Source organism: Arvicanthis niloticus, chromosome 1 (assembly GCF_011762505.2).
Source record: "Arvicanthis niloticus isolate mArvNil1 chromosome 1, mArvNil1.pat.X, whole genome shotgun sequence".
In the NCBI taxonomy this organism is placed as follows: Eukaryota; Metazoa; Chordata; class Mammalia; order Rodentia; family Muridae; genus Arvicanthis; species Arvicanthis niloticus.
The window spans coordinates 140,732,747-140,748,274 of record NC_047658.1 but is presented as its reverse complement, the minus strand read 5'-3'; positions in this window follow the sequence as shown (position 1 = coordinate 140,748,274).

Genomic DNA, 15,528 nt, shown 5'->3' with positions numbered 1-15,528 from the left:
GGATTAAAGGTGTGCAAAACCTCCATAAGGCATTATTGTGGTTTTTTTTAGGCCTTGTATGATTGATGTAAATTCTACATCCAAAAAGTATAAACTCTAATAATAAAATATTTAATCCATCTTACAAATATTTTTTAGTTTATGCATACTTATTTAGACATCACTGAGAAGAAATCTCTTTGAAGCACAGGGCTAAATTTGATCTGAAATCAGGAAATTTCACAACAGTGATAAAGGAATAAGTCACATCGTGCTCTATATGTTAGATGCTAAATCTAGAGAAGAGACTATAAAAATGTCTTTCTTATTATTACTAGCTTTGAAATGACACCAAAGTATCAAATTGGATCTGGTCACATAGTTCTGCCTTTTAAACTCTTATGAATAGACTAAGCACACATTTATGTAGACTAGGCACACTTTTGAATAGATGCCTAGACCAATATTCTATAGTATAGATGAAAGGTCAAATTTTATTATTTTTATGGTAACCAGTAGTTACACAGAGTAGTGTTTTCATTGTTACTTAAGTAAAATGTTCCATAAACATCTGCTCGGTTTGTTTGGTTTATAACATCAGTTAACTTTCTCTGTTTCCTTTTCTGCTGGTGGTTTGTCTATTTACAAGAGTCAGATATGAAGCCGTCTACTATCAGTGTGTGAGGGTCAATATGTGATTTAACCTGTACTAGAAGGGTTTTTTTCATGATCTTGAGTGGCCTTGTGTCTGATGCATGGATATTTAAAATTGTAGTGTCCTCCTGATGGATTTTTTTCTTTGGTTAATATGTAGTTCTTACCTATCTATTCTATTTGGTTTGGTTTTGGAGTCTTTTTGTCAGATATAAAAATGAATATGCTGGATTTCTTACATCCATCTCTTTGGAATATACTTTTTTCATCCTTCTTCTCTGAGGTGGTGTCCATCCTTTACACTTAGGTGTGGTTCTTGACCACACTAGAAGGATGGATCCTGTTTTCACATCCATTCTGCTATATCTGGAAACTGAAACCATTGATGTTGGGAGTTATCAATAAGCAGTGCTTGCTGATTCTGGCCTATCTCTTCCCTGGCCAGTATGAACAAAAATTTCCCATGAAATGAGTGTAGTTGTTGGTGGCTGAGATGAAGGAATGAGATTGTGAAAAAGAGTGTAGGAAAAGATCTGCATTTGGAGATGGGGTCAGAGGGGAAGGCAGGGTGAAGAAGTGATATGTTACAGATAAGACTGAGCAACTATGGTTTTGAGGCTGGGTAACTAGAATTGGAGGAAAGGGGAAAAGCAGAAGATCTGGAGATCGCTTCTAAGCACTTAATATTTTTATGCATTGGCATTCTGAGTTACACATGAGCAAAGACACAGGCTTCCTCCAGGATGTAATCAGGCTCTGAGTTAGCATCAAGGTCCAGGCTTAATAAACTGAACCTTGAACAGCTGGATAAAAGCATATTTATTGATCATTACACAGAAGTTGTTCGGGGCTAAAACAAGTTTCCCATACCAAAGGCCCTGATCTAATCTACATGTTTCATGAAGAAAAACATCACATCACTGAAACTCTAGTCCTGATTGTGCACTGTTTGCAGTAGCCACCAGTGCAAGCCATTCCAGGGGTGCCAGAACCATATTATGACCAAGGCCCTCAAAAGCTGTAAAGCTCCTTCAGAAAAAAGCTCTTAAATCACAGTAAACAATCACTGTTTTCTATAATGATTTCTTCAAAGTCTAAGTAGCTCTAATAAATGACTATTTCATTCTGAAATTTACCCTAGATAAAATAATTATTAGATAACTGCTACATGTATGTACCTAGTAAGGCTGAAAAACATAACTATATGTTAGTTGTGTGGGGGAAAATGTGCCTTTGGGTAGCTTTGGATAAAAAATAAAATGAAACTTTGAATTTTAAAACATTAAAGACATAGTAGTAGACCATTTCATGAACTTTGAGTGTTCAGTAGACAAAGCAAATAATTTCACACAATACTCTATATTTTCTAATCAAAGATTAAAAATTAATTAATTAAATTCTTGTATGTTTAGAATGAAAGTGAAATTGAGATGTTGAAAATATAAGGAAGACATTGAGAAACAAAACAGTATATATGGGAGAGAGAGAGAGAGAGATCAAGAGAGAGAGAGAGAGAGAGAGAGAGGGGGGGGGGAGAGAATGAGAGTGAGAAACAGAAACAGAGAGACCAGGAAAGAAAACCATGGGTTAATAATCATGCCAGCAATAAAGAACAAGAACTCCCTACAAATTTCAAAGCTTGATGGCTACTAAAAGGGGTGTGTAGAGCCTTAATATTAGTAGATTCTCAATGTAAATATATACATATGTGCAAAGAAAGCATATAGTTTGATGTAATTTAATGCTGATTATAAATGCCAATACCTGATAGTTATATCTATGACTTATTGAGTTTGGGAACATTGGGATGTCATACTCAGAAAGCCCTAACAATGCTATAAGGTTTCTGATACTCATTAAGACATACAGTTAGTGTGCTACTGAAACTTGAAATTGTTCCTGATTTGAACATTTTATAAAACGTAAAATTTTTGTAGATTCGAATACATATTTCCAACACATTAAATATTAGCAATAATTGGAGGGAGTGTTTCATGGTGGGAAAGTGTTTCAGAATTTTATACATTTTGAAAATATGGTAGTAGATATTACAGAAATAGTAGTTATGAAAACTGCTACATAAAATTGAACTCTGTGTGTTCAGTAGACAAAGCAAATAAATTCATGCAATGTTCTATATTTTTTAATCAAAGGTTAGAAAGTAATTAAATTCTTGTATGCTTAGATTGAAAATCAAATTGAGATGTTGAAAATATAAGGTAGGTATTGATTTAAAAAAAACAATATAAAAAGGCAATCTTACAGAAGTCTAGTGATCCTGTAAGATAGAGTTCCAACAGATTATTAGACATTTTAAACCTGGGATCCATCCCCATCGGAAGGAGACAGAACTTACACCTTCAAGGAGATTTTAAGGGAGAAAAACATATCTAACTATAACTGAAGATAAGAATTTTTGACAGTGATTTACAGGTCTTGTTTAAGCTAGTATAATTCTAAGGCTTTACCATTAGTAAATGTTCCTAGGCGTCTCATAAAGGAACTGTCAATTACAAATATTCTGTTTTTAATGACAAGTATGTAGAGAAATTACTTCAAAATGAAGTGGTATTTTACCTATCTCATGGTCTAAGCAAAGCACAGGAATGATGAGTTCAGAGTATGGGAATTTAACCAACATGTGTTCACAGAATGAAGTAACATTTCTCATCTTCTAGGTTCAGACTTTCATCCTTGACCTATAAATAACATTTTTTTAACCTAGTCTTTATGTCAAACGTGTTGCTGTCACTCATCTATATTTAAGTCACAGAAATATGTATTTGATTTAAAATGCAAGTTTAATATTTGTCTAGTGAACCATTCACTCTCTATAAGGTTTAATATGAAAATAATTCCTTCTTATTATGTGCACAAATTAAATGGGCTTTGTTAATTTGACAATTAATAGCCTTAATGTTCAAACCACTTGCAAAATGGGTTTCAAGAACATTTCTCAATAGACTTTTCAGTTATAATCTCATAGATGTTGTAAGATGATTCCCATGACCCCTAGATGTTGAAAGGAATCTCTTCTGTAGAGTTGTGAATCTTTTATCCTTATCATTTATTATTTTTCTCTGCTGCAAATAGTGGTTTTACTGACTCACTTTAAAATGCATTTTAACTAAGTATAATTACATTATTTCCACTTTCCTTTTCTTCTCTCCAGCCACTCACATGTTTTCCCACTCCTAAATTCATAACCTCTTCTCTCTACCTCTCACCCATCTCTTTCTCTCCCTATGTCCCATTCCCTATCTCTCTCTCTCTCTCTCTCTCTCTCTCTATATATATATATATATATATATATATATATATATATATATATATGATATCTGTATCTATCAACCTATCTATCTATCATATCTATCTATCTATCTATCTATCTATCTATCTATCTACAAATATATATAACTTGCTGTGTTTGTTTTTGTTTCTAGTGTAGATATGATTTCAGAGATAAATTTTATTTATTTATTTACATTTTATTTACATTTTAGATGCCATCCCCTTTCCCCATTTCCCTTCCCTAGAAAACCCCTATCCCATGCCCCCTTTTCCTTTTTGCTTTTATACAATTTTTTTAACTGTTAATCAAAGGCTTTATAAGTTTGGTAATGCTCGATCAGAAGTGTAACCCAATACTCAACCTAGATATATGAACTATCTTTGACTGGTGGAGACCCGTGAACATCTGCCTCCATCCCCCCCCTCTTTTTCCCTCTCATCACCTAGCTTCTTCTCTCCTTCATCTCCTCTCCTTACTCCATCTCTTCCTCTCGATACTCCTTCCCCCTTAGCTCCTCCTACATATCACCCTTCCTGTTAAAATAAAACTTTTCTCTCAAAATACCATTAGAGCATACTTATTTCTAATTGTACCAGTGAAGTACAAGATAGTCCTAATATCCAGTACATCATTTTGTTGACTAACCAGAACCTCTGTTATCTCTCTTAACTAAAACACTTAGTTTCGAACCTGGCTTTTTTCTTGTCTTTAGAATGAATGTCAGCTGAAAACCATTTACTCAGATCTTTTCTCTCAAAGTAAATAGCCAGGATTGGCTATGAGGCTATAGGTCTTCAACCCTGTCAGAAATCCAGAATGACTGAGTTAACTGAAATTATGGGTAGCACTAAGCATAGCTTCTAAGACTTAGCTAATTTATAGAGACCTCTGAACACCTGGAAAGCCCCTATACTACCAAACGTTGGAGCATCAAATCTTCAGCCTTCTGGCCCAGGATCATTTGACAGACCTTAGTGATGCAGAATTATTAAGGGCTGATTACTCTGTCTAGGCAGATATAATCAGTTGACTATTCTGCAAGTGTGTCCTTTTCTGGATAGTAATTTGTCTGTAGATGGAAAGAGGCAATTCTTGCCTAGTGGTTGTCACCGCACAACTGGAGTATCTCCAAGGATGCTCAATTTCTTAGAATCCACGACAGGAAGCTGTCCGGAGCAGACAGGTCTCTAATGGAAATGAACATTAATACAGAAATGTTTGTAACATCAATTCTATGGATTTCTGACGTTTTGAAAACCAACTATCCATGTAAGGTAACCTGGACTGTTGTCTGTTAACTCCTCTCAACTATTTCTAAATAAAATACAGAAAACACCCTTACATTAAACTCAAAGCCAGGAATATGCTATAGTCCCTTAACTCATAGGCTAACCATCCCAAATCAGTTTAAAAAGTTAAAGAAGGACTGGATCTAAGCCTTGTATTCCTAAATGTGTTATACAGGCACAATGCCCATGAGAGTATCAATATTCATCTCACTTTTATATCAATAAGAAGCTCATACCAATGAAAACCTTAAATTTGAAATCAAAGTAAATTTTGTACCATTTAAGAAATTATACCTTCATCTTGATATTAATTTGTTGGGAGCCGACTTTTAGCAGAAAGCGGCTATCAGCTTTGCAGCCATCTTGAGCCATATACCCTGACATGAGATTTGGATTACAATAGCCTACAACAGCTGAGCACACTCGGATAATCTTGGTTTAGATACCTTGAGATTTAAAGTGTATGAGATTAAAGGTGTGTGAGATTAAAGGTGTGTGACTTAAGAGTATAGCTTAGAAGTATAGAGATCAGAGTTAGAGACAAGACCTAAGGGCATGATTAAAGGTGTGACCAAAAGGCGTGGCTTAGAAGTAAGACATATAAAAGGCAGAGGCAGACAGTAGACACACCAGACATTAGGTAGAAGACACTTGGCTCTAGAGAGAATCAGACACATCAGACATTAGGCAGACACAGCAGAGAGAAGACAGGTAGCAGGCACTTGGAGAACTTGGAAGAAGTAACTTGGAACTTGGAGGGACTAGGAGCTAGGGACTAGGCACTAGGAACTCAAGACTTAGGACTTAGACCAGGAAGAGAGACTGAAGAATAAACAGGATTGAATCATACTCTGTCTGGTCTCCATTCTTCGAGTGTGCCCTCACCCTCTCTCTTGCTGAACCCTGACCCTCGGACCTGAGCAGCAGCTTGGACCGGGATACAGTGGCCACCCAAACGTGGGTCAGCCCGGGCCTCAACATTTTGCTTGGGCCGCAACATTTTTTGGCTGCCCCAAGGTGGGGCTAGTGTGGACCCCAACAGTCCACTTAACAGTGAGTAAATACCATGTGTGTTCTTTTGTGATTGGGTTAACTCGCTCAGGATGATAATTTCTAGATCTATCCATTTACCTAAAAATTTCTCGAATTCATTATTTTTAATAGCGGAGTAATACTCCATTGTGTAGATGTACCACATTTTTTGTATCCATTCCTCTGTTGAGGGACATCTTGGTTCTTTCCAGCTTCTGGCTATTATAAATAAGACTGCTATGAACATAGTGGAGCATATGTCCTTATTATATGTTGGAGCATCTTCTGGGTATATACCCAGGAGTGGTATAGCTGGATCCTCAGGTCTAGTTTTCTGAAGAAACACCAGACTGATTTCCAGAGTGGTTGTACCAGCTTGCAATCCCACCAACAATGGAGGAGTGTTCCTCTTTCTCCGAGTCCTCGCCAGCATTTACTATCACCTGAGTTTTTGATTTTAGCCATTCTGACTGGTGTGAGGTGGTATCTCAGGGTTATTTTGATTTGCATTTCCCTGATGACTAAGGATGTTGAGCATTTCTTAAGGTGCTTCTCAGCCATTCGAGTTTCCTCTGTTGAGAATTCTTTTTTTTTTAGCTCTGTACCCCATTTTTAATAGGGGTATATGGTTGTCTGGAGTATAATTTCTTGAGTTCTTTGTATATCTTGGATATTAACCCTCTATCGGATGTAGGATTGATTAAGATCTTTTCCCAATCTGTTTTTTGCCGTTTTGTCTTATTGATAATATGCTTTGACTTACAGAAGCTTTGCAATTTTATGAGGTCCCATTTGTCAATTCTTGATCTTAGGGCATAAGCCATAAGTGTTCTGTTCAGGAACTTTTCCCCTGTGCCTAGGAATTCGAGGGTCTTTCCCATCTTCTCTTCTATTAGTTTCAGTGTATCTGGTTTTAAGTGAAGGTCTTTTATCCACTTGGATTTGAGCTTTGTACAAGGAGATAAGAATGGATTAATTTGCATCCTTCTACATGTTGACTTCCAGTTGAACCAGCACCATTTGCTAAAAATGCTGTCCTTTTTCCACTGGATGATTTTAGCTTCTTTGTCAAAGATCAAGTGACCATAGGTATGTGGGCTCATTTCTGGATCTTCAGTTCTATTCCATTGATCTTCCTGCCTGTCTCTGTACCAATACCATGCAGTTTTTATTACTATTGCCCTGTAGTATAGTTTGAGCTCAGGGATGGTGATTCCCCCAGAAGTTCTTTTGTTGTTGAGAATAGTTCTCACTATCCTTGTTTTTTTGTTATTCCAAATAAATTTGGAAATTGCTCTTTCTATCTCTATGAAGAACTGATTTGGAATTTTGATGGGGATTGCATTGAATCTACAGATTGCTTTTGGCAAGATGGCCATTTTTACTACATTAACCCCGCCAATCCAGGAGCATGGGACATCTTTGCATCTTCTGAGATCTTCTTCTATTTCTTTCTTCAGAGACTTGAAGTTCTTGTCATACAGATCTTTCACTTGCTTGATTAGATTCACTCCAAGATATTTTATATTATTTGTAACTATTGTGAAGGGTGTCATTTCCCTAATTTCGTTCTCAGCCTGTTTATCGTTTGAGTAGAGGAAGGTTACTGATTTGTTTGAGTTGATTGTATATCACTTTGCTGAAGTTGTTTATCAGGTTTAGGAGTTCTCTGGTGGAAGTTTTAGGGTCACCTAAGTATACTATCATATCATCTGCAAATAGTGAAATTTTGACTTCTTTCTTTCCTATTTGTATCCCTTTGACTTCCTTTTGTTGTCTAATCACTCTAGCTAGGACTTCCAGTACTATATTGAATAGGTAGGGTGACAGTGGGCAGCCTTGTCTAGTCCCTGATCTTAGTGGGATTGCTTCAAGTTTCTCTCCATTTAGTTTGATGTTGGTTACTGGCTTGCTGTATATTGCTTTTACTATGTTTAGGTATGGACCTTGAATTCCTAATCTTTCCAAGACTTTTAACATGAAGGGATGTTGAAATTTGTCAAATGCTTTCCTTTTCTTGGTGTTTTGATTATTATGTGACGGGAGGTATTTCTTTTTTGGTTTAGTCTATTTGGGGTTCTGTAGGCTTCTTGTATATTTAAGGACATCTCTTTCTTTAGGTTAGGGAAGCTTTCCTCTATAATTTTGTTGAAGATATTTACTGGCCCTTTAAGTTGGGAATCTTCACCTTCATTTATACCTATTATCCTTAGGTTTGGTATTCTCATTGTGTCCTGGATTTCCTGGATGTTTTGTGCTAGGAGCTTTTTACATTTCACATTTTCTTTGACTGTTGTGTCTATGTTTTCCATGGTATCTTCTGCGTGCGAGATTCTCTCTTCTATCTCTTGTATTCTGTTGGTGATGCTTGCATCTATGATTCTTGATCTTTTCCCTAGGTTTTCTATCTCCAGGGTAGTCTCCCTTTGAGAGTTCTTTATTGTTTCTACTTCAGTTTTTAGATCCTGGACGGTTTTGTATAATTCTTTCACCTGTTTGCTTGTGTTTTCTTGCATTTCTTTAAGGGCTTCTACCTGTTTACCTGTGTTCTCCTTAAATTCTTTGAGAGTGTTGTTTATGTCCTTTTTAGAGTCCTCCATCATCATCATGAGAAGTGATTTTAGTTCTGAGTCCTTCTTTTCTGGTGTGATAGGGTGTTCAGGCCTTGCTATGGTGGGGGAACTGGGTTCTGGTGATGCCAAGTAACTTTGGTTTCTGTTGTTTACGTTCCTGCGCTTGCCTTTCACCATTTGGTTAGCTCTAGTGCAACCCTCTCTCACTGGTTCTAACTGGGGACTGTCTTTCCAGTTATCTTGCTTGTGTTAGAACTCCTCAGGGTCCAGTGTCTCTGTGATTCTGTGATCCTAAGCTGCTCTGAGTGCAGTGTCTCCTCTAGGATGTCTCAGGGTAAGGTGACTGCTGTTCTGGGTTCCCTGGCTCCTCTAGGATGACTCTGGTATGGTGTCCCCTGCTCTGAGGTCGGTGGCCTCTCTAGGATGTCTCAGGATACGGTTTCCACCAGGGTGCAGACCCACTAAGTGTCTGCCTCTCTGAGGACACTGACCACTCTGGGCTGACTCAGGATGCAGTTTCCACAAGGGTACAGAACGGCTGGATGCCTGCTCCTGCCACTGGGATCCAAGAAGGGTTGAAGGGGAGTGGAATTCCACAAGGGCAGGGTTTCAGTACCTGGGGGGGGGGGTGTCTTGAGAGCTTCCTACTTCCAGCTGTGGCTCTGGTGCATAGGGCAGTGCGCAGCTGGCCCTACCTGCCTCCCTAAGGACACTGGCCTCTCAGAGATTTCTCAGGATACAGTTTCCACAAGGGGGTAGACCCTCTGGGTGTCTGCCTCCCTTAGGACACTGGCCTCCCAGCGATGTCTCAGGATACAATCTCCCCAAGGGTGCAGACCCCACTGGGTGTCTGCACCCCACTGCCGGGATGGACCCGGAGAGGAGCGAAAGGGGGGTCGAGTTCCACAGGGGCGGGGTTGTGTACCTGTGGAGGGGTCCTGCGAGCTTCCTACTCCCAGCTGTGGGTCTGGTACATAGGGCAGTGCACCACTGGCCTTACCTGTCTCCCTGAGGGCACTGGGCTTCCAGGGATGGCTCAGGATACAGTCTCCCCAAGGGCACAGACCATGCTGGGTGTCTGCATCCCATTACCCCAGAGATAAATTTTTATTGGAAATCAATAAGGAGATTCACTTCTGAGTTTATTCTCTCTCTACCAACAGTTGTCAGTTACCTATATTTCTTTGTCTAGGGGTGGGAACATATGAAAAAAATCCCCATCCAAGTCTTGATATTGACATCATTTTCATTTTATTTATGCACCTATTTCTAAGAAAGAGTGTTTCACAGTAGACTTCCTGATATTCTGACTCTTAACTGTCCCCTCTCCAACTCCCATTATATTTCTTGGGCCATTGATATAGGATATGACATGTAAATGTATCCATCTTTATTCTTCACTGACATAGAACGAAACAACCAAAATCTTAGTGGGGTTGAAGAGATGGTACAGCAGTTAAGAGTTCTTAGTGTTCTTGCAGAGGACCTGGGTATGGTTCCCAGTATCCACATATGCTCACAACCACATATGACTTCAGTTGTAGGGAATCTGATACTCTCTGCTAGCCTGCATAGTTTTCAGGTATATACCTGACACACACTCATATATACAGACAGACAGCTACATGCACATGTCCAATAAATGTGTTTGTAAAAGTTGTATAAACTATAAAAGCCCAAGGAAAGTTGAAGAAATTCTGAACAGAAGTAATGTGTCATAAAGTATTATCATATTTAATTTTAAAGTATAGAACAAAGCCATAGTAAAAATGACAAAGGACTGACACAAAAACAGTCACAGATATCATTGGAATAGGATTGGGAACTCCAGATAGAAATCCACATAGCTTATGGAGTCTTGATTTTTGACAAAGATTGTCGCTTCTCTATCCAACCAACAGACAGGAACGATGCAACTTGGAGTTCTTCTCAATGCAGTTTATTCAGGATCCTTTACCATCCTCTCTCTATGGAAGCCCCTCTCTCCTATCTCTCTGGAAGCCCCTCTCCCCTAACCCCTTAGCGGCCATCCTTTTATACCCCTGCCTGCCTCATTGGTGCACCTCAAACAGCCCAATTCTCTGTGGCAGCGAGTCTGCGCAGTAGTTCTGTGGCTGTGGCTCTGACAGGGAAAGGTGGGCGGCGCACAAACTGCCAAGAAGCGGGGCTCTAGACTTTGCAGGCGCCATTATAGCTGGCTGCACCGTCGCACCCGCTCCTCACAATTCCCCCTTATTTATTAATTTTGACAGAGAGAGTGCCTGTCTTAGGTTGCCTCTTTCGAGCAATGCTCCTTACCCATCATGGGGAGTCAAACAGCTTTGGTTTGGTCCCTGTCTTAGGTTGATAATGTACCCAAGGAGTCTTATCCATCATTGACTATCTCTTTAGCATGCCAAACCACACTTGAGGAGACTGTCCGTCTCCACTGCTGCAAACACTTGTACAATCAAGGCCTGAGATGTTTTCTGTCAGGCTTTCATCTGACACATGCACCAAAAGGCAAGGCAACTGATGAGGACCAGGCACATAGCAACCTCCCCGATTCCCACCCACTCCTTGATGTGGGACATTGCTTGAAGTGTCCAGCTGGTCAATCAGGAGGCCAGGGAGGCGTCCACTCTGGTCGAGTTAATGTGAACAATGGACTGTTGTAATTCTCTCAACATTCCCTCGAATACTCTCAATCAATTTCCTGTAAAAAACTGAGAAAGCCTTTTGGAAAGATTACGAGCATGGCTTATATTCTGAAAAGGCACAGAGGTAACACATAAAAGAAATACTGAGCTTTCAAAGGTGAGACTTCCATCTTTTAGGGTGCAGTGTGCCCGCTCAGCAATGCCCTGTCCCTGAGGATTATAAGGCAAACCATGGTTAAGGTGAACTCCCATGGTCTTACAAAAGGACACAAAGGAAGTAGAGGTGTATGCCGGTCCAAACTCAGGGAAATGGGTGACATCCAATTTGCCATAAATGTAGGGGGCATAGGCCTCAGGGATTAACCCAGATTCCCATCTGGGGTAATAATGGGCACAAGCTTGACAAGTTTTCACTATATCTCTAGCATCAGCACAAGGAATGCCAAAGCGAGATGATAGGGTTTTAGAATTTACATGAAACTGGCTATGAAAGTGTCTTGCTAACTCCAGGGAATCATAGAGCACAAAATTTGCAACATTAAAATAGGTCTATGAAGCTTTATCAACAATATCATTTCCTTCAGACAATGAACCAGGTAAACCAGTATGGGCACTAATATGTTAAATAAAAAAGGGTTGTTCCCTATTCCAAATAAGAAATTGCAATTGGGTAAGTAACTCTCCTATGGTGGACTTTAGGTTTATTTTACCTACAATTTCCAATTGTTTAATAGCATTTACTACATATTGACTATCAGATATCAAATTAAAGGAACGAGAAAATCATTCAAAAACCTTTATTACAATCTGTAATTCTGTAACTTGAGGGGACGCTGGAGGAAATTGGATGGTTACAGGCAACAATCCTGCAACCAAAAACGCTCCACATCCTGTCTTAGAACCATCTGTAAAACTAGTAGGGCAAATTAACAAAGGCTTTCTATGGGTGATCCGTGGAAAGACCACAGGATGAGCATTAATCAATTGTAATATAGGGTCCTTTGGAAAATGATTATCCATTGTCCCATTAAGAGTACATCTCAAAATTGCCCAATCATCCACAGTGGCCATCAATACTTCAAGTTGAGCGGCTGTATATGGTACAATTAGGATTGTAGGTTGGATGCCAAAATGTTGAACACTCTGACGAATTCCCAGCATGGCTAATTGGGCTACTGCAGTTGGATAATGAGTGAGTGTCTGAGCAGGAGAAATTTTCGGATGCGCCCAAAGTAAAGGGGCCCCTTGCCATAATACTCCTATAGGATGACATTCAGTTGGCAATATGCATAATGTAATATCCTGGGATTCATCTCTATGCCTCAAGGCTGCATCTTGTATGCCCTTTTCCACTAATGTTAATGCCATCCTAGCTTCATTAGTTAAATGTCTAGGGGAGTTGAGGTCCAAATCACCTGGTAAAATATCATATAATGGCTGCAATTGTTTATTAGACAATGAGAGATGGGGTCTAAGCCACTGTATATCTCCCAACAATCTTTGAAAATCATGCAAGGTACGCAAATTATTTGTGCGAATCTGGATTTTTTGAGGAATTACTTATCCTAAAGATATTTTTGTTCCTAAATAATTAACCACAGAGCCCTTTTGTACCTTCTCAGGAGCTATTACTAACTGTTTCTTTCTTAAACTTAACACAACAGCTCTATAGGCATCATCAAGCATCTGTTCGGTAGGGGCAGCAACAAGAATATCATCCATGTAGTGATAACATTTTATCTTTGGAAACTGACTTCTCTCGAGTTCCTTTTAATGCCTCAGCAACATATATCTGGCACATGATAGGACTATTGGCCATCCCTTGGGGTAATACAACCCATTCATACCATTGATCTGGTTGTGCATGATTCAAAGAAGGAACAGTAAATGCAAACCTCATTGTATCTTTAGGATGTAAGGGAATTGAAAAGAAACAATCTTTAATATCTAAAACTATAACAAGCCATTGTTTGGGCAAAGCCGAAGATAAAGGTAACCCCCTTTGTACTGGTCCCATAAGCATCATTTGTTTATTAATTTCTCTCAAATCATGTAAAAGCCTCCACTTTCCTGATTTCTTTTTTATCACAAAAAATGGGTGTATTCCAAGGTGATGTAGATGGCTGCAGATGGCCTAACAATAATTGTTCTTTTACCAGCTCTTGTACAGCTTGTAATTTTTCTGAGGGAGTGGCCACTGAGGAACCCACATGGGCTCCTCAGATTTCCACTACACGGGAAGAACATCCTCAGTGGCCACTATGAAAAACCCACTCCAGTTCTATCTTACTTCTGTTTTACGGGCATGGGAGACGTTCGTCCCTGCAATCTTTTCCCCAGTCCTTTTCCTGGAACGTAACTCATGCCAGACATTATGTGACGAGACTGTGGGCTATATTCCTTCTCATTAGTTAACACATAGCCCACTTCTTTCAGGAGATCCCTTCCCCATAAAGAAACAGGAAGCCCCATAACATAAGGCTGGAAAACTCCAGAATGTCCTTCATCATCTCTCCAGTGTAACAACCGAGAGCTCATCTCAGGCTCCTTGGCATATCCTAATCCCCTTAACATCTGATTTGAGTTTTGTTTAGGCCACCCCTTGGCCAATCCTTAATACTGATTATGCTGCGATCAGCGCCAGTATCCAAAAGGCCAGAAATTGATTTTTCTTCTATAAATAATTTTATTAAGGGCCAAGAATCAAGATTCAGGGAACAAAATATGGAATTGGTTCCAGTAGAGCTTTGGGTCCTTGCTCAACATTCTTTGCAGGAAATCAATCATGGCAACAGGGTAATAGTAACATCTGTGCTATTCTATCTCCAGGAGAAATGGTGGACACTCCTCTAGGGGAGGACACCATAACCTTTACTATTCCTGTATAGTCTGGATCAATCATCCCAGGATGAATTATTAAGTCCTGCAAAGTGATGGAGCTCCTTTCTATAATCAAACCCACTGTGCCAGATGGTAACGGTCCCTGAAAGTCTGTGTCAACCAATTGGGGGCCCATCTGAGGTGTTAATATGAGTCTGGAGGTGGAACAGAGGTCAAGTCCTGCACTTCCCACTGTGGCTCGCCGTGGTGATCCCATTGCATTGGAGGCCTCAGGCTTGGCCAACTCTCGGCTGCTGCCCCATATATTTGAGGGCCCTGAGGTCGGGGGCCCAGTGGCAAGTTTTTTGGCCTGATTCCTCTATATATCCAGCATTGATAGGCTGTCCATTGATATCCTTTACAGATCTGCATTCATTTGCCCAGTGGTTCCCCTTTTTACATCTAGGACAAAGACAAGGCACCCTTGCTCTGGGGCCATCTGGGACTTGAAATTGGGGACATTGTCGTTTTAAATGTCCTGGTTGACTGCATTTAAAACATTTTCCACTTTTAGGGTTGTTTTGACCTTGGGTCATCTGCATAACAGTGGCTGCCAACCCAGCATTAGAAAGAGCCCCCCCCAACCCCCCCCCCGCGCGCCCCAGCACTCTACAAATTTTCATCCACACCTCTAGCCATTTGCTCTTATAAGGATTAATAGCCTGTCTACATTCTTTAGTATATTGTTCAAAAATCAGTTGCTTTAATAGTGGCATGGCTGTGTCAGGATCCCCAAAAATTCTTCCCCCTGCCTCCACCATTCTAGCCACGAAGTCTGCAAATGGCTCTGCTGATCCCTGAAAAATCTTGGTTAGGTTTCTTGACACCTCACCTCTATTGGGAAGAGATTTCCATGCTCTAGTCCCTATATAATTGATTTGCTCATATACCTGCAAAAGGTAATTTGTTTGTTGATTTGCAAATCTGCCTTGGCCCAACAATATGTCCTGGTCTCAGGCCTGCTGGCCATTAGTGGCATTTTCAGCAGCCTGCTCTGCTGAGAACTCTATAAAGTAGGCCTTCCAATCTAAGTATTGGCTAGGAGGTAAACAAGCTCTAGCCAAATTCTGCCAATCACTGGGTGTCATGCAATATCTATGGAGGGACTCCAGTTGAGAAACCACAAAAGTGGCACTAATGCCATATGCTCTGACCCCCTCGGCCAGTCTTTGAATGACCTTCCAATCAAG